The sequence below is a fragment of the Peromyscus californicus genome, unplaced genomic scaffold (assembly GCF_007827085.1).
Source record: "Peromyscus californicus insignis strain IS unplaced genomic scaffold, ASM782708v3 Scaffold_18__1_contigs__length_77618521, whole genome shotgun sequence".
Classification (NCBI taxonomy): domain Eukaryota; kingdom Metazoa; phylum Chordata; class Mammalia; order Rodentia; family Cricetidae; genus Peromyscus; species Peromyscus californicus.
In genome coordinates this window covers 26068829-26085068 of record NW_026294480.1, presented here as the reverse complement: position 1 = coordinate 26085068, position 16240 = coordinate 26068829, and the positions used below count along the sequence as shown (strand labels likewise).

Sequence of the window (16240 nt, the reverse complement as noted above, 5' to 3'; positions counted from 1 at the left end):
AAGATGTGTCTGACCCCGCATGCCAACAGCTCAAGGTTGAGAAACTGGTCTGAATTCATTCCCCTATCCTCAGCATCTCCATTACAGTTGAAACTGCCTTGAGACAGCCAGACTTCTCAATATTTTTAGAAAGTACTTTCCCCTTCCTAATATGAGACTTAGAACAACTGCTATATGATAGCATAATCCAAATTAGGTGCAGGCGTAACCTGGATTCTATAATGCATGCAAATACTAACATTCGCCATAGCTGTTTGTTCAGGAAGCAGACTGGCTGGCTCAGGACTTTGTCTTTTCAAAGCAGTGTTGTCAACAGTCTCGTATTCTCTAAGGTTTCTTACCAAACCGCTTTGTGCATTGCGTGTGCAGGCATGTGAGCACATGTGTACATGTGGAGACCAGGGGTCAGCTGTGGTTATCTTTCCTCAGATGCCATTTACCTGGCTTTTTGAGACAGAGTTTCTCATTGGGACCTGGGGCTCAACAATTCAGCGAGGATGCCTGGTGACAGAGCCCCAGGGATCCCCCGTTCATGCCTCTCCAGATCTGGGATAGCGGATGCTGGGTCTCCAAGCCAGATCTTAATTGCTTGCATAGCACTCTCCCAACTGAGCCATCTCCCCAGCCCCCTTTTCAAACTTCTAACTGGTGCTTATGGCCTCTGATCTCAGTGGCATCCTCCAGCTAAAGCTGTGGGACAGACGACTTTTTGATCCCAGCAAGTTCCAAATTGGCTGGTCCATCCATGATGTTCCTGTGAGCAGGAAAATGCTTGAAAAGAGTCTGGGCTTTCTTCTGTGGAGTACTGTAGAAGCAAGGCATGATGTATGCAAGAGGAGCCTACTGTGACGCAGGCCTGCCTGGGAGAGGAGAGGTGGTGCTGTAACCGAAGTTAGACATTAAAATGTGTCTCCTTTTATGCACAGGCATGCCTCCTTCACAGGCAAGAGCATGTGGTATATGCTGGTACTGTCTCTCTTGCGAGCTCTCTCTAAAGTTGTTTTTCTGTTTATTATTCTTCCTTCTCTTTGTCTTAGTTACTTTTCTATTGTTGTGAAGAGGCACCATGACCAAGGCAACTTGTAGAAGAAAGCACTTAATGGGGCCTTATCGTTTCAGAGACAGTCCATGACTATTATGGTAGAGAGCATGGCAACAGGCAGGTAGACATGATGCTGGATCAGTAACTGAGAGCTTATATCTGATCTATAAGCACGGGACAGAGAGCTAACTGGGAATGGCATGGGCTTTTGAAATCTCAAAGCCCGCCCTCAGTGACACACCTCCTCCAACAAAAGCCAGACCTCCTAATTCTTTCCAAATAGTTCCACCAATTGGAGACCAACCAATCATTCAAATATATGAGCCTGTGGGAGCCATTTTCATTCAAACGACCATAATATTCTTTTAGAATTCTCACTATACCCCTATGATCACATACAAATATACATAAACATTAGATTGGTACAATAGGAGATCATCAATGTTTACCTACTACAGAAACCATGCTTTCAGGTTGTTCCTATTAAAACATGTGAGTGGTCAGATGCCGTTTAGGTCCACATCTCTTCCTCTTGCTTTTCTCACCCCACTGAGTAAAGAGTAAAGTGCCAATGTGTTACACAGGACATTGTGGCAGCCTCCTCCCACGCCCGGGCCTCCCAGGCGCTGCCAGCTTCCTCCTGCTTCAATCGACGTTACTTGGTTTCTGCTCAGTCTGGAATGTGGGGCAGTCCATCCTTCATAAAAGAGCAGTGTTCTGCATCCTCAAAGCCCAGTGGGCGTTTGGCAGTGTCTCCTGTTTCTACCAGAGAGGTGCTTGTGCCCAGTCTCAGGATTCTGGTTACAAGGCTGATTTTCCAGAATTGAAGATTTGACCCACACTGTCCCTTCCTTTATTAAACACACTGCCTTAGCTGGATGATTAAGAGATTTAGTCCTTAACCTAAAGTTGAACTTTTATTCAATAAAATAGCTATATAATGCCTTCAAGATACAGAGTGCTTCCATAGCTGTCATCTGCTTTTGAGAACCTCTAACAACCGTTGGAGCATGGTTAGCAGCCCTGCCCCACCCCCCAAGTCCTCCAAGCTGTGGAGCATTGGCAAAGAGCAGCCAGACTCCAAGAAAGAAATGTTCTGTGACTTCTGCAAGATTAGTTAAAAGCCAAGAAATTAAACAGCGTCTGTTTACAGTAGGTGGTGAGGAAAACATAACGTAACACAAGCCATTTCCTGCCTTGTGCCGAGACAGTTTGATACATACATCTCCTGTGTGAGCAGATCCAAAAATTGTCGGGTTTCTTCATAATAACATAGCAGACGCCACGGAATAAGGGCTCAGTGTGCTCCAGGCACAAGGCGAACTTATCCAGGTCTGACTCAGGCAGAAAACAGCCAAGTTGTCAAGACCAAGAGTGACTGAGACGCAGGAATTCCAATGGATGCCCATGGCTGAAGAGTGACCGAGACACAGAAATTCCAATGGATGCCCATGGCTGAAGAGTGCCTGAGACACAGGAATTCCCATGGCTGGCCACTCAGTGGCCACTCAGTCTATGACGCATCCCAGGGTTTGGATCACAGTGCCCCACATTTTTATTAGGTTCTCTCCGCTTGGACCAGGTTTTGTTTTCTGGGTCCTTCTTTCCATTCTGGCTCCTGGCTATCAAGCTTCACCCCAACATGAGGCCTCCTGTAGGATACAGAAGCCATGGACCAGTACTATAACCAGGCTGTCTGATTTCAACTTAAATACACATGGAAGAAGCAATGTCTGTTTTGTTTTGTTTTGTTTTGTTTTTGCAAAGGGTTTACTGTCAGAATGCAGGTATTATAAAAATCACCACGATTGCTAACTTGAAGCCCAAACAGGGAAGGCAAAGACACACATCAGCATTGTCATTCATTACTCAGGCAATGCTACCGCTGCTGGCCATCCAGTCTACAACGTTGTGGTGGGTTAACAAGCGAACCATTGTACAGTTTGAAAAGGAGCCTTCGGAGATGGGAAAAGGCTCCTTCCAGTATGCCTGAGCCTTGGACAAACTGAAAGCTGAGCTTGGTATCACTATTGATATCTCCCTATAGAAATCTGAGACCAGCAAACATGATGTTACTATCACTGATGCTTCAGGACACAGAGATTTTTATCAAAAACGTTATTACAGTCACATCTCGGTTTGATTGTGCTGTCTTGATTATGCTTCTGGTGTTCGTGAGTTTGAAGCTGGTGTATCCAAGAATGAGCAAGACCCGTGAGCTTAGACTTCTGGCTTACACAGCTAGGTATGAAGCAGCCAATTGTTGGTTCTAGCAAAATGGATTCCTGCCAGAGTCCAGCTCCAGTGGGTTCAGGTCCCAGAGAGGAGGTGTAGAGTCAGCGAGGTAAGGAGACTGATGCAGTCTGAGGGTGAATCAGGATGGCTGCCCATTTATTGAAAACAGGCTACCCCTTATATACTCTATAATTGCATTGTAGTTTAACCATAAGCAATATTGAAAGCATACTTAGTGATTCTGGCCTGAAAGTGGTCATCAATGTCATTACAGCATTTTTCTTGAAGCAAAAAAAAAAAAAAAAACAACAGTAAGTTTAGCAAGAATCTAAATGCCCATTGTCCTCTGAGGTTCAGTAACCCTGCCAGGTGTCCCCTTACACTTCCTCCTGCACGGTCTCAGCCCTTGTGGACAGGAGGTGTCGAACATTGAGTCCCGAGAAACAAACCCATAAGAGCAATTTTCATTCTTCCAGGGACATGACATAGTGTTTGTACCACGAGCACAAGCATTGAGCTGTTTCCTAATTACATTCCTTTGTGCCTTAGTCTTATAATATGGGCCTGTTGCCCTCGTAAGCTCCCAAAGGGAAGGTCCTGACATCTTACTCTTTTTTCTATCCTACCATACCATTCTGGTCCCTTCCAGGTATGCTCCTGTATATAGCAGAGGGGCATCAAGTCAGTCTAACTTCCTAACGGAATCTGTTCCCCGTGGGGCATCCCAGGTCTTGCCATTCATCTAGTAAGCCACTAATCATGGGCACTATTCTCTAGTTATTAACTGAATTCTTGCCTTTAATGGACTCAGGCTCTGGGTCTGGGCCCATTGTTTCTCTCTATTGTGTGTTTTTTCATCCCTGGGACCAGGTATGCCCAGTTAGTAAATTTTTAACTTTTCTATTCTTGGTGTAATTGGAGGGTAGGCAGAGTTATTGTGCTATAGCATAGTTCCACGGTGGCAGGGACTTTTTCCAAAGAATTATTTTGTTCAGAGACTGCCATTGTATATATCCTCATCCCTAACCAAAGCTCACACAAAATTCCCTAAAGGAAAAGGCAAAAGGAAACTCCCCTAATACATAGAACCATTAAAAAGGAAAGTAAAAAGGTGGTGGAGAGCTGTAATTGGCAATGTCGAAATGCTGGAACTTTGTCAAGCAGCAGTGGTCACCATGTGGTCTGTGACAGATTCCACTGAGCCACCTACAGCCAGAAGACATGGGGGAACGATGTTGAGGAAATCAGGACCTACATTAAGAAAGTTAGTTACAGCCCTGACACAGGAGCATTTGTACCAGGTTCTGGTTGGAATGGTGACAACATGCTGGAGTCAAATGATAATAATGGTGACAGCAAAATGACTCTCCAGTGGAAACCACTGGCTTCACTGCTCAGGTGATTATTCATCCAGGGCAAATTAGTGCTGGTTATGGTCCTGTCCTGGATTGTCATATGGCTCACATAGCATGCCAGTTTGCTGAGCTTAAAGAGAAGATTGGCTGCTATTCTGGTAAGACGCTGGAGGACAGCCCTAAATGCTTTCGATCTGGTGATGGAGCCATTGTTGAATAACCTGGGTAAGCCTGTATATGTTGAGAGTTTCTCTGACTATCCTTCACTGGGTTTTGCTGTTTGTGGTATGAGGAAGACAGTTGCCGTGAGAGTCATCAAAGCCATGTACAAGAAGGCTGCTGGAGCTGGCAAGGTCACCAAGTTGCCCAGAAAGCTCAGGAGGCTAAATGAATATTATCCCTAACACCTGCCACTGGTGTCTTAATCATTGGTGGAGGAACAGTCCCAGACCTGTTTGTCTCAATTGGACATTTATGTTAGTAGTCAAAGACAGAATCATGATAACAATGAGTTGTAAAACTGTCAGAAGAGAAGGAGAATGTTTTTGTTTGGTTGGTTTTTCTCCCTTCCCTTTCTTCCCTCCAAACCTTCCCATATACCCCTCCTGCCCACCTTCAAATTCATGGTCTTTTTTTTCACTAATTAATATCACATGCATATATGTACATGCATATACATATATACTCATAAGTATAACCTGTTCAATATGTATAATGTTATTTGTGTGTATGTTTTCAGGGCTGACTGGCATTGTACAACCAATTGGCATGCTCTTCCCTGGAGAAAACCACTCCCAGCTTGCCTCAGTTGCCTACAGCTCTTTGGGTAGGGTTGAGGCCTCTTGAGCCTTTCTTCATCTATTTTGGCATGTCCATTGGTGTTGTCCTTGTTCAGCTCATGTATAGGCAGTCATGTTGGTGAGTCTTCGTGGATTTAACTTCTGACATTACTAGGACACACAATCTCACAGCAAACTCCCTGATCCTCTGGCTCTTACAATCTTTCTGCCCCCCTCTTCCTCAATTTTCCCTGAGCTGTTGCCAGACTTTCTTGTCGGGGCCACCAGCTCCCAAACAGTGACATGGAGACTTTTTATTAATTATGAAAGCTCGGCCTTAGCTTAGGTTCACCCCCAACTCACTCTTATAACTTAAACTAACCCATTTATATTAATCTATGTTCTGCCATGGGGCTTGTTACCTCTCCTTCAGACTGTATGTCTGACTCCCTCTGTGTCTCGCTGGCATCTCTGCATACCTCTTCCCCTGCATTCTCTCTCCTCCAGAAGTCCCGCCTATCCTCTCCCACCTAGCTATTGGCCATTCAGCTCTTTATTAAACCAATCAGAATAAAACAGTGACACATTTTCACACAGTGTGATCAAATATCCTGCAACATTTCCCTCTTTTTGTCTACATAAAAAGGAAAAGTTTAACTCTAATGTAGTAAAATTATATATAATAAGTACAATTATCAAGTAAGAATTACATTCACAATGTCCAGTCCATTTGTATTTGGCAAATTTGGAGCAATTACTCTATTATCTATCCTATCTTGATGAGTTTGAAGTTTTGTACCTAAACCACTCTCTATCTTAACTTATATTACCATCCTAAAAATATCTTTTTAGACCTCAAAACATTTTCTTAGATAAACAACTTAAGCTTTTATGTCTCTCAACCTTATAAACTTTATATCTCTTTTGTAAGTTTCTTTTCTGAATTTGGTAACAAGGAAAACTGTAACTATAAATATCTCATCTTCAACTCCATTGGAGACCCCAGAAGGATAAAATATTACCTGAGTAAACAGGAAGTACAGAGCAAGCAACTTCCAAAACTATAGAAATGACAGAAACAGCTGGCCGCCTGAACAGTCACCCAAGGTTCCTCTGCAATGTTGGGGCATTCATCTTCAGTCTACAGACCTAGAATATCTGACAGACTTTTCTGTGAAGCAGAAACTTTGAAAGACTGGCGTACTTTGTCCTGGAAAAGTTCAGCAGTTGACTTCTTTTGTGTTGTGCAGTCAAGGCAAGGGCAGTTTCTTGCCCAGTGCCTAACTTTGTCACAAATGAAAGCAAACTCTATATGGAGGCTCTTCAATGCCCATCATTCTTTTTTTTTTTAAGTAGATTGGTACTGCCGGGAGCAGATGTATGTCTCACTGTCATGAAAAGCATTATGTTGTAGGTCTCTAAAGTATTTGAAGACCACCCATCTATCTAAAATATATCTCTGTTTAACCTTGAAAATATACCTAACATGACTATAAGTTTGATTGTTATAGTTGACTAACTACTAACCTGTATTTCTTAATTATCCTAAATAGTTTATAATAGCTTTCAAGGACTAGAATTTTACATTACATTTTTTTTTTTTTTGGTTTTTTGAGACAGGGTTTCTCTGTGTAGCTTTGTGCCTTTCCTGAAACTCGCTTTGTAGACCAGGCTGGCCTTGAACTCACAGAGATCCACCTGCCTCTGCCTTCTGAGTGCTGGGATTAAAGGCGTGTGCCACCACTGCCCAGTTTTACATTACATTTTTAAATGAGCTGCATAGGTGTAGTATATTGTAACAAAAATAACCTTAAATTTGTATCAATATACAAAAATACCTTAAACCAGAGAAGAAACATATATCCAGTATGTATAAGAAAAGTAACCTTAAATTTGTATCAATATACAAAAATACCTTAAACCAGAGTAGAAACATATATACAGTATGTTCTAACAAAAGTAACCTTAAATTTGTATCAATTTACAAAAATCCATACCAGTGTAAAATATTTGAGATTAATAGTTGTTTTTCACTTTAAAAGTAGATTCAATAATCTATCCTTTTATCCTATCATTTCTATATTCTCCCCTTTCTCTTTTCAGAAAGAGATCCCTGAATCTAACCTCCTTTGCTTAGTTTCCTCTCTGACCATGACCAATAACAACTTGCAACCAACTCCCCCTAAACAATGACAGCCATCCATAACCCACCAAGTGACCAAAACCCACCCACTCCACCTCTTGGGAATGTGGGTATCATGTTCTTAAAATTACTACCTGCTGTCTGAGAGTGACAGCCTCTTTATGGGACCCTGAGAAAATTGGGATGATGGTCAGGTCGTGGGAAAGCCAGCCATATCATTTGTTGTCCAGTCTCTGTGTGATGGGAAAGTGCAGGGCTTGTCTGAAGTCCTGGCTGGAGTAGTCTGTGAGGCTGGACCATCTCAGCTAGCAGCTTTGAAGTTGTTCTGGATGCAGATTTTTGAGGAAACTGCAACAGAGGCACTCCCTGAGAGGCTGTATCACCTGGACCACTTGTCTTTTTCATTGGTGTCTGTAGATGTAACCAACCGTCTTATTAAATAAGAAACACAGAGCCGATTCAGAGAAGAAAGCCAAGAGGTCAGAGCTAAGAGCCTCACCCTTCCTGCTTCAGTGATCCTCTTCAGTCAAGAGAGCTCTCCGAAAGGGACCTACTTCCTGTGTGTATGTCTTTATATAGTCTAGCTGTTCTGCCTTCTCATTGGTTGTAAACCCAAACACGTGACTGCCTCGTCACTGCCTATATGTACAACCCTCCAGGTCCTTTATGGTATTCAGATTAAAGGCGTGCACCACCGCCACCACGCACTTGCTATGGCTCTAATAGCTCTGACCCCCAGGCAACTTTATTTATTAACATACAATTAAAATCACATTTCAGTACAAGTAAAATACCACCACAGGTGTCTGGTCCTTTTGTTCTGAAAACACAAACTTTTAAAGGTAACACGCATATCTGCATTAACACAAGTATGGAATGGCAGTGTGCACAAATCAGTTAAAGATGATTCTCTGTTCTACGTTGGAGCAAGTAAAAGTCCATTTGGACTGAATAACAAAACTATAATATAAATCTTCATCCATGCCATATGAAAGGATGCCCTATAATATGTCATGAGGACTCTGTAGCCAACAAGATTTATCATGTCTCATCCAGAGCTATTAACATGTAGAGGGATTAGCTTTTATATCACCTGTCTTGTAGTTTTTCTTGGTTTCTTTCTTCACGTCTACAGCCAAGATTTTCAGGAGGTCTCCCCTTGTCAAATCTGGTCTTTATTAATTTTGAAGGAACCCATAGCTTTTGGTTTCCTGTAGAAACAAAGGCATAACCTCTCACCCAACACAACACATTCCCTGACTTCCCTTCTGAAGTTAAGACATCCTTAAAATATATAGGCTGGTTTAATTTAGTAGTTTTTTTTCCCTACAATCCTATGTCTCTCAGCAGCATTTGACCTTCATTCATCAGCATTCAAAAAATTCAAAGTTGGGGTTGGGGATTTAGCTCAGTGGTAGAGCACTTGCCTAGTAAGTGCAAGGCCATGGATTTGGTTCTCAGCTCAAAAAAAAAAAATTCAAAGTCAACAAAGCAACACACAGGATCCAGATGCCCTGTATATTTCCCATCCTTATGTGGCTTATTCTTTTTACATTACTTTACTCTATTTAAAGACTATTATTTTTAAACTATTTTTATGACTATCTTTACCTATTTTCTTTTTTTTCTTCAGCACCTAAGCACATTTTCAAGCATACTGTTCATGTTTAGAAGTTTTTCTCAGTCTGGATCTGGCTTTACTACATGCCTGCAGCCTTCTCTGACTGCGTGGTGAGCCAAAACTTAAGTGGCTAGGCTACCACATGCTTAGCACATGGCACTGGCAGCTGGTTCTGCCTTCCCTTGTCTCCAAGCTTCATGCCTTAGGGCCCCTGCTGCCGGGAGCCGCATTTACCTTCTCCAGCTCTTCAAAGTTGCTGGTTCATGCGGTGACAGGTGTTTCTGTGTAGTCTCCCATTCTGTCTAGTAGTGCACCATTCAAATGCTTAGCTGCATAGCAGGGCCTCTTAAAGGAGCCACACCTCTGTACCCCAGCAAGCAGTGGGCTCTGTGTTTGGGACTTTTCTCAGCTTTCTCAAACCCTATGTTTGGGTATATGGGCTGGGCTTCCACGTGTACCAAGCTTGTTCATTTGACTTTCTTTGGATCACCAGCCCCCAAATAATTACACAGAGACTTATTATTAATTATGGAAGCTTGCCCTTTAGCTTAGGCTCATTCACAACTAGCTCTTAAAACTTAAATTAGTCAGGTGATGGTGGTGCATAACTTTAATTCTAACACTTGGGAGGCAGAGCCAGGTGGATCTCTGTGAGTTTGAGGCCAGCCTGGTCTATAGAGTGAGATCCAGGATAGGCACCAAAACTACACAGAGAAACCCAGTCTTCAAAAACAAAAACAACAACAACAAAAAACTTAAATTAACCTGTTTCTATTAATATACATTCTGCCACATGGTTTTTTACCTCTCCTCCATTTTGTATGTCCAACTCCCTCTGTGTCTCACTGGGGTCTCCTGCTGCACCACATTCTAACCCTTGAGTTCCGTTCTCTGCTCGGAAGTCCCACCTATTCTCTCCTGCCTAGCTATTGGCCATTCAACTCTTTATTAAACCAATCAGGTGCCTTAGCCAGGTGAGGCAAAAAAACATAGACACAGCTTCACGTAGTGTAAACAAATATCCCGCAACACTGAACCTTAGGTGCAGGAGTGTTTTCTAGATGTATCCACTGCGACTGGGCTCTACAACTCTACATTTTGATTGGTTGTGGTTTTCTGTAATGGTCTCATGATTATAGATTATCAGTAGGGTTTATGAAAAGATACATTTTCCAAGGAAGTAACCAGAGCAGAGAGAGAGTTTAGCAGCTTAAAAGCTCACCAAACATTCTACAGGGCCCTCTGATTACCCTTAGGATAAAGATGTGAGTTCCCTTTTGGGACCTTCATCACTAGCCCTTTCTGCTTTCATAAAATGAAAACAATGCCCAGAGTCTAGAGAAAGGCACCCAGGACAGAAGCTATCTGTGTGCTGCTCAACTGCCAACCATGAGGTGTACAGACTGGGGCCTCCAGGGAGGCAATTCAGGCAGCCTGGGGCCTTGCTGGATACTTCACCTTAACTTTTATAGTAACATAATACTAGTTTCATAAATACTCATCTACCGTGAAACTCTACCCAGGCTTATACTGGTGTCTTTTCTCCTGCGGTATCAACAAGGGACTTAGAAATACCCACTTGTTAACTCAATATTACAGATAAATATTTGAGTACTTCTAAAGGAGTCTTCTGTGTAAGGCGCACAGCTCAGTGCCTGTTACAGGGGGTGCTTACAAATGTTGACATTTTCTTCTAGAACCACTTCCCTCTGTTTGGGTAAATGGTGGAGAAGAAAGAAAACACTGGCTTTTACCAGTGATACATTTCCCAAGGAAACTGCATTATGTCAGGTCTTTTCCTCTCTCCCACTTGACAGAGACCAATGCTGTCTCCATGTTGGCCAGCTGTCTTCTTTTCTATAATTACATCACAGATCTCATTCTTAGAAATAGAAGGAGTAAAGTGGAATCATTCCTTGCACTCATACCCACATAGTTAGATCCATATCAAAGATATTAATTATCATGGGTTACATTTTTGAAGGATATTGACATAGAAACACCTACAGTATAATCTATAAGTGATAAAGGCATGGGTTTGAAAAAAAATCACACACAAAAAAAATCATGATTTAATTTATGTATATCTGTAAGAAAGTGGAAGAAAAAATATTCCAAAATGTCAAAATGTTATCAGAAAGCAAAGGTAGTCCTGGCTGGCTTTCAACAACTTCTTTTTTTGTTTGTTTGTTTACTTGTTTGTTTTATTACTTTCTGTGCATGGGTGTTTTGCCTGCGTGTATGGTTTGTGCACCATTTGTCAAAGATCAGAAGAAGACATTGGGTCCCTTGGAACTGGAGTTACAGGTAGTTGTAAGCCATCATAGGAATGCTGAGGATCGAATCTGGGTCCCCTGGGAGAGCAGCCAGTGCTCTTAACCACTGAAACATCTCTCCAGTCCCTGGTAACCTCTTCACACAGTTTTGAATGCTGCCTGTGTTCCCTCTTCATCTCAGGGTCTTCATCTCCAGGCTTTCTTGGTTCATCTACAGTGTTTCCTTGGTCTCTGCTGGTTCAGGGGAAGGGAAATGTGGCACTGAAAAACACTCACCCCATAGTTTTCAGTTCTGGGACTAACACAGACTCACGTTCACCTGTTTCCAGATCCAAGGCACCAGAGTAAGGCTTGAGAGTGGCCCAGCTTGGGCCTGTTGCCAGCCAACAGCTTTGGGTAGCTAGTCATTGGGGATATCCCCTTCTTCAGCGGCAGCAGCTTATAAAACCAGTTATGACCCTGCAGGACTTTGACTAGTGGTCAAAAGCATGGATCTGAGTCATCTCTCCAGTCCCGTATGGAGACATGACACCCTGGCCAAAAAAGCACAAAATTACCATCTAGCTGGAGGCTTTCTGGTAAGGAAAAAAGACATACAATTACCAGATCCCTTAAGAATTAATCTGAATGGACTGGGGTACCGTGCAGCACACCCGTAACCCCAACACTTGGGAGATAGAACCAGGGGCATTGCTAGTTATAGGCCAGCTTGGGGTACAGAGAGGCTGCAGCCAGCCAGGGATACAGAGCAAACAAAGAACCCTGTCTGGGGCTGGGGAGATAGACAGCCCAGTTGGTAAAAGTGCCTCTGAAGAAGCAGAAGGACCTGAGTTCTGGAACCTCATTTAACAACAACAACAACAACAACAAAAAAAAAAAAAAAAAAAAAAAAAAGAAAAGAAAAAAAAGCCAACCAGCAAGATGGCCGCCAGGATAAACAAATGTGCTTAGCATAAGCCTGACATCTGAGTCTGGTCCCTAGGACCCACAAGGAGAGAAATGACTTCTGAACACTGACATCCACACTAATGCTGTGACATAAAAGCACATAACACACACATCCACTAAATAAATAGATGCATAAATGAATGCAATTAAGACAAACATTTAAAGCCACAGGGCTGGAGAGATGGCTTGGAGATGGAGCACTGGTTTCTTTGCCAGTGGACCCATGCTTAGTTCCCAGAACCCACAGGATGGCTCACATTCCTGAGGGTCTGATACACTCTTCCATCCATCTCAGGCACCAGGTATGCACGTGATGCACAGACATACACCCAGGGAAAATATCCATACACATAAATTAATTCTTTTTAAAGTCGGGCATGGTGGGCATCTACAATCGCACCACTGGGCAAGTGGAGACAAGAGCATCGCTGGGCTGCTCAGCTCCAGCCTGTGGTCTCAGGCCAGTGAGAGACCCAAAAGAGCTGAGGTGAACGGTGTTAAGGAATATGGTCACCATATGCATGTGAACACACACACTTCTGTCTGTTCTCAAGTCTTTAGAAAAATAATATAAAGCTACCATATATCATTTTCTTCCAAAATTAAAATTTCCATCTTGGAGCAAAGCTCAGTAAAACACAACAGGGAAGTGGAACAGTTCATCCTGCAGGGAAGCTCATTAAGCTCAGGAAGTAAGCAACTCAGTAGTTTCAGGAAGTCCCTGAAACTGGTCAGATACACTAGGCTCCTCCCTCTCCAAGCATATGTATATAAGCAGTAAGGTCTGCCAAGAGAGTCGAGAGCTGAGCTGTCTGGAAGAGGCCCAGACCAACTGAATTACCTGGAAAGGACGCTCTTCGATTTGTTGAGCTGCCTGAGACCATGCAGTGTGCTCCAGGTTTTCAGCTTTAGTGAGCTGTCACCCACGCTGGGGTGGGATTTTGGTGATATGGCTGTCTTTGAGTCCTGTAAGTAACCCTTCACCCATATCCCTGTAAGAAAACCCAGTAACACTTAGTGGTTCACCCAAACTGGACGTTAGTGGCATCCATGTTTTCATCTGCTATTGGTTCCCTATCCAGGATGAGTGGGTGGTTTGTTCATGTCTCCTCAGGAATAGCATCACATAGTAAAAGTCAACCTGAGAACGAACAAGGGGAAACGCAGACTTCCACCTCTAATAAGAGAGCACGCACTTCCTAATAGAGCCCTAGGGACTGAGAGTAGTGGGAGAAGGGAGGTTTCCTCCATGACTTTACAAAGCCAGGGGCCAGCCCAGAATGGCAGGCCTGCTGATTGAGTGCAGAGGACTGTTCTAAAACCCCAACACAGGCCCCTTCCTCGCTTTCCTCATTGGCTGAGTCACCAGGAGGGTGCGATCTCACACATCTACTTCTTGACAAAGACTGTGCCTGGGTCTCATAGTTAGGCTTTCTATTGCTGTGATAAAACACCATGAACAGGAGCAGCTTGGGAGGAAAGGGTTTATTTCAGCTATTAACTCACGGGTCACACTTCATCACCGAGGGAAGTCCAGAAGGGGACTCAAGGCAGGAACCTGGAGGCAGGAACTTAAGCAGATGCTGTGGAAGAATGCTCCTCCTGCCTTCCTCCTCATGGCTCACTCATCCTGCTTTCTTACATCAGAAGCACCAGCTCAGGGATTCTGCCCACAATGGGCTGGGCCCTCCCACATTAAGTCACGAATCAAGAAAATGCTCCACAGGCTTGCCCACAGGCCAGTCTGGTGGGGTCATTTTCTCAGTTGAGGTTTCCTCTTCCCAGATGACTCTAGCTTGTGTCACGTTGACAAAATGCCAGCCAGTACAATAGGTTCATCTCTGTTTTATATCCTGTTTGTTTTAAAGCTTATCGGGCACATGATCATGTCATACCTTCAGGTTGTTAGGCAAGCTTGGCTGTAATAACTTTTACCCTAAACCCCTAGATTTTCAGGGGGTGGGGTGGGAGTGGTTAGCTAGACTAGTAGAGTTTGCTGGGGGTGGTTTTGTGTATCTGTAATTAGACCAAAGCCGACTTAAGACACTTTATTTTGAAAATGAGCATCAGATTTTATTTCTTACAAAGCCAACTATGAGCAATAGGGGGTCTGTCCTCCATGACCTCCAAGGCCATTGATCCCTGTAACTGATGCTGAAAAGACAGACCCAGCCTCTTACGAGGATATAGGTCATGCACGTGGGACACAGACCACGCTTCATCTGTTGGAGAAAATGTGGTCGTCCGTGCTTTAAACACTTAACAGGTGTGTTTCTTCACTCCTGCAGTGAGCTCTTCCTCTCCGATATCAGGAAGGCCGTTGTAAACGTCCAGACAAGGTTCTGAAGCCATCAGGACCCCTTCCCCTATCACAAGTCTTGATTAAAAATCCTCAGTCTGGGGCTGTAGTGTATTTGATAGAATGCTCGTCTAACATACATGGGGTCCTGGCACCACATAAACTGGGTAGAGTGGCATGTGACTGTAATCCCAGGACTCAAGTGGTGGAGGAAGAAGGACCAGAGATTCAAAAATCATCATTGGCTATGTGTCTAGTGCAAAGCCAGCTTGGGATACGTCAGATCCTGTCTCCAAAACTAGACAAGGCAAGAGAAGAGAAAGAAGAGATCTGTCCACCGAGAGCAAGAGTCTGGGGGGAGCAAAGGCAGGGTCTGGCCTCTACTCCCTCTGCTCCCAGAGTTCCAAGAATGAACAGAGGAATGTTAGGACCGCATGCTTTACAATTTAAAGAACTGATGTGGGGAATCTGAGAACAGAGGGTCAGTCATTGTTGTAACAGGCCCCAAGACCTTAGCACAACTGACTCCATGATGGAAGTACCATTCAGGCTATAAAACTCGGCACATAGACAGCACCACCTGCCGAGAATGAAAACAAAGACGTAATCCATGAAAAGCCATAGTTCTGGGAAAGTCCCTAAATGTACTAACCTTGTTTGTTGACTTCTACAGTTCTGCTTCTGGCTGACTGTTGTTGTTAACTGAAGTATGTCAAACCAGGATATGGGATTTTTTGTGCTTAAAAGCTCAACCTGAGACAGTCTCAGTGCTACACTGGGTTCCTGACCCAGTGTGGTTACCAGCTGGCTAATACAGAGTCTGCACAGTCTTCTCTGGTGGGTACCCCACAATTGTCTCACTTTCCTTTTGTGGTCAAGGACAGGAGGTGATAGAACAGGTGAGGTGGGCTGTGAAGGGAAGAAGAAAGCAACCGGGTCTTCTCCACACCCTCACAGTCTTCTGGAGGAGTCAAGAAAGAAGGCCGCGGCATCTGAAGAGTCTTGTGAAGAAGACACGCAGCTTCAAAGGCCAAGACAGAGCCTTCTTGTCAAGATTTTCTCAGTTTGGTCTTGAGGTCTCTCTGGAGTAGCTGAACACTGTAGCCCTGCCCTGGCAGATTCTTGGGGGAATCCAGTATCTGAGTTTGTGATGTGTCTTTTAGGGAATAATTTTGATTGGTTGGTTGAAATACTGGGATCAAGCCAGTAAGCACGATTCTACTGAGACCAGCCCCAACCTTTAAAATGTTTTGAAGTAGGATCTTGGTAAGTTTATGCCTAGGGTAGCCTCAACCTATGCTGCATCCCTTATGCTGCAGCGTGCCAAGTAAGCTGGGGTCACACACATCTTTTGTGGGATATTTGTACACCGTGTGAAGATATATTGCTGTGATTGGTTTAATAAAGAGCTCAATGGCCAATAGCCAGGCAGGAGGTATAAGTGGGATTTCTGGGAAGAGAGAGAAAGAGGAGGAGAAAGTTCAGGCATTCAGGAGAAGTGAGATGCATGGAGAAAGCAGGATAGACAATACAGAGATAAGG

The 16240-nt window shown here is 43.6% G+C and overlaps 1 pseudogene; it reads left to right on the top strand.

Annotated features, from left to right (window-relative positions):
- Positions 1 to 2052: 2052 nt before the first annotated feature.
- Positions 2053 to 4679, top strand: LOC128113826 (elongation factor 1-alpha 1-like; annotated as a pseudogene).
- Positions 4680 to 16240: the final 11561 nt, after the last annotated feature.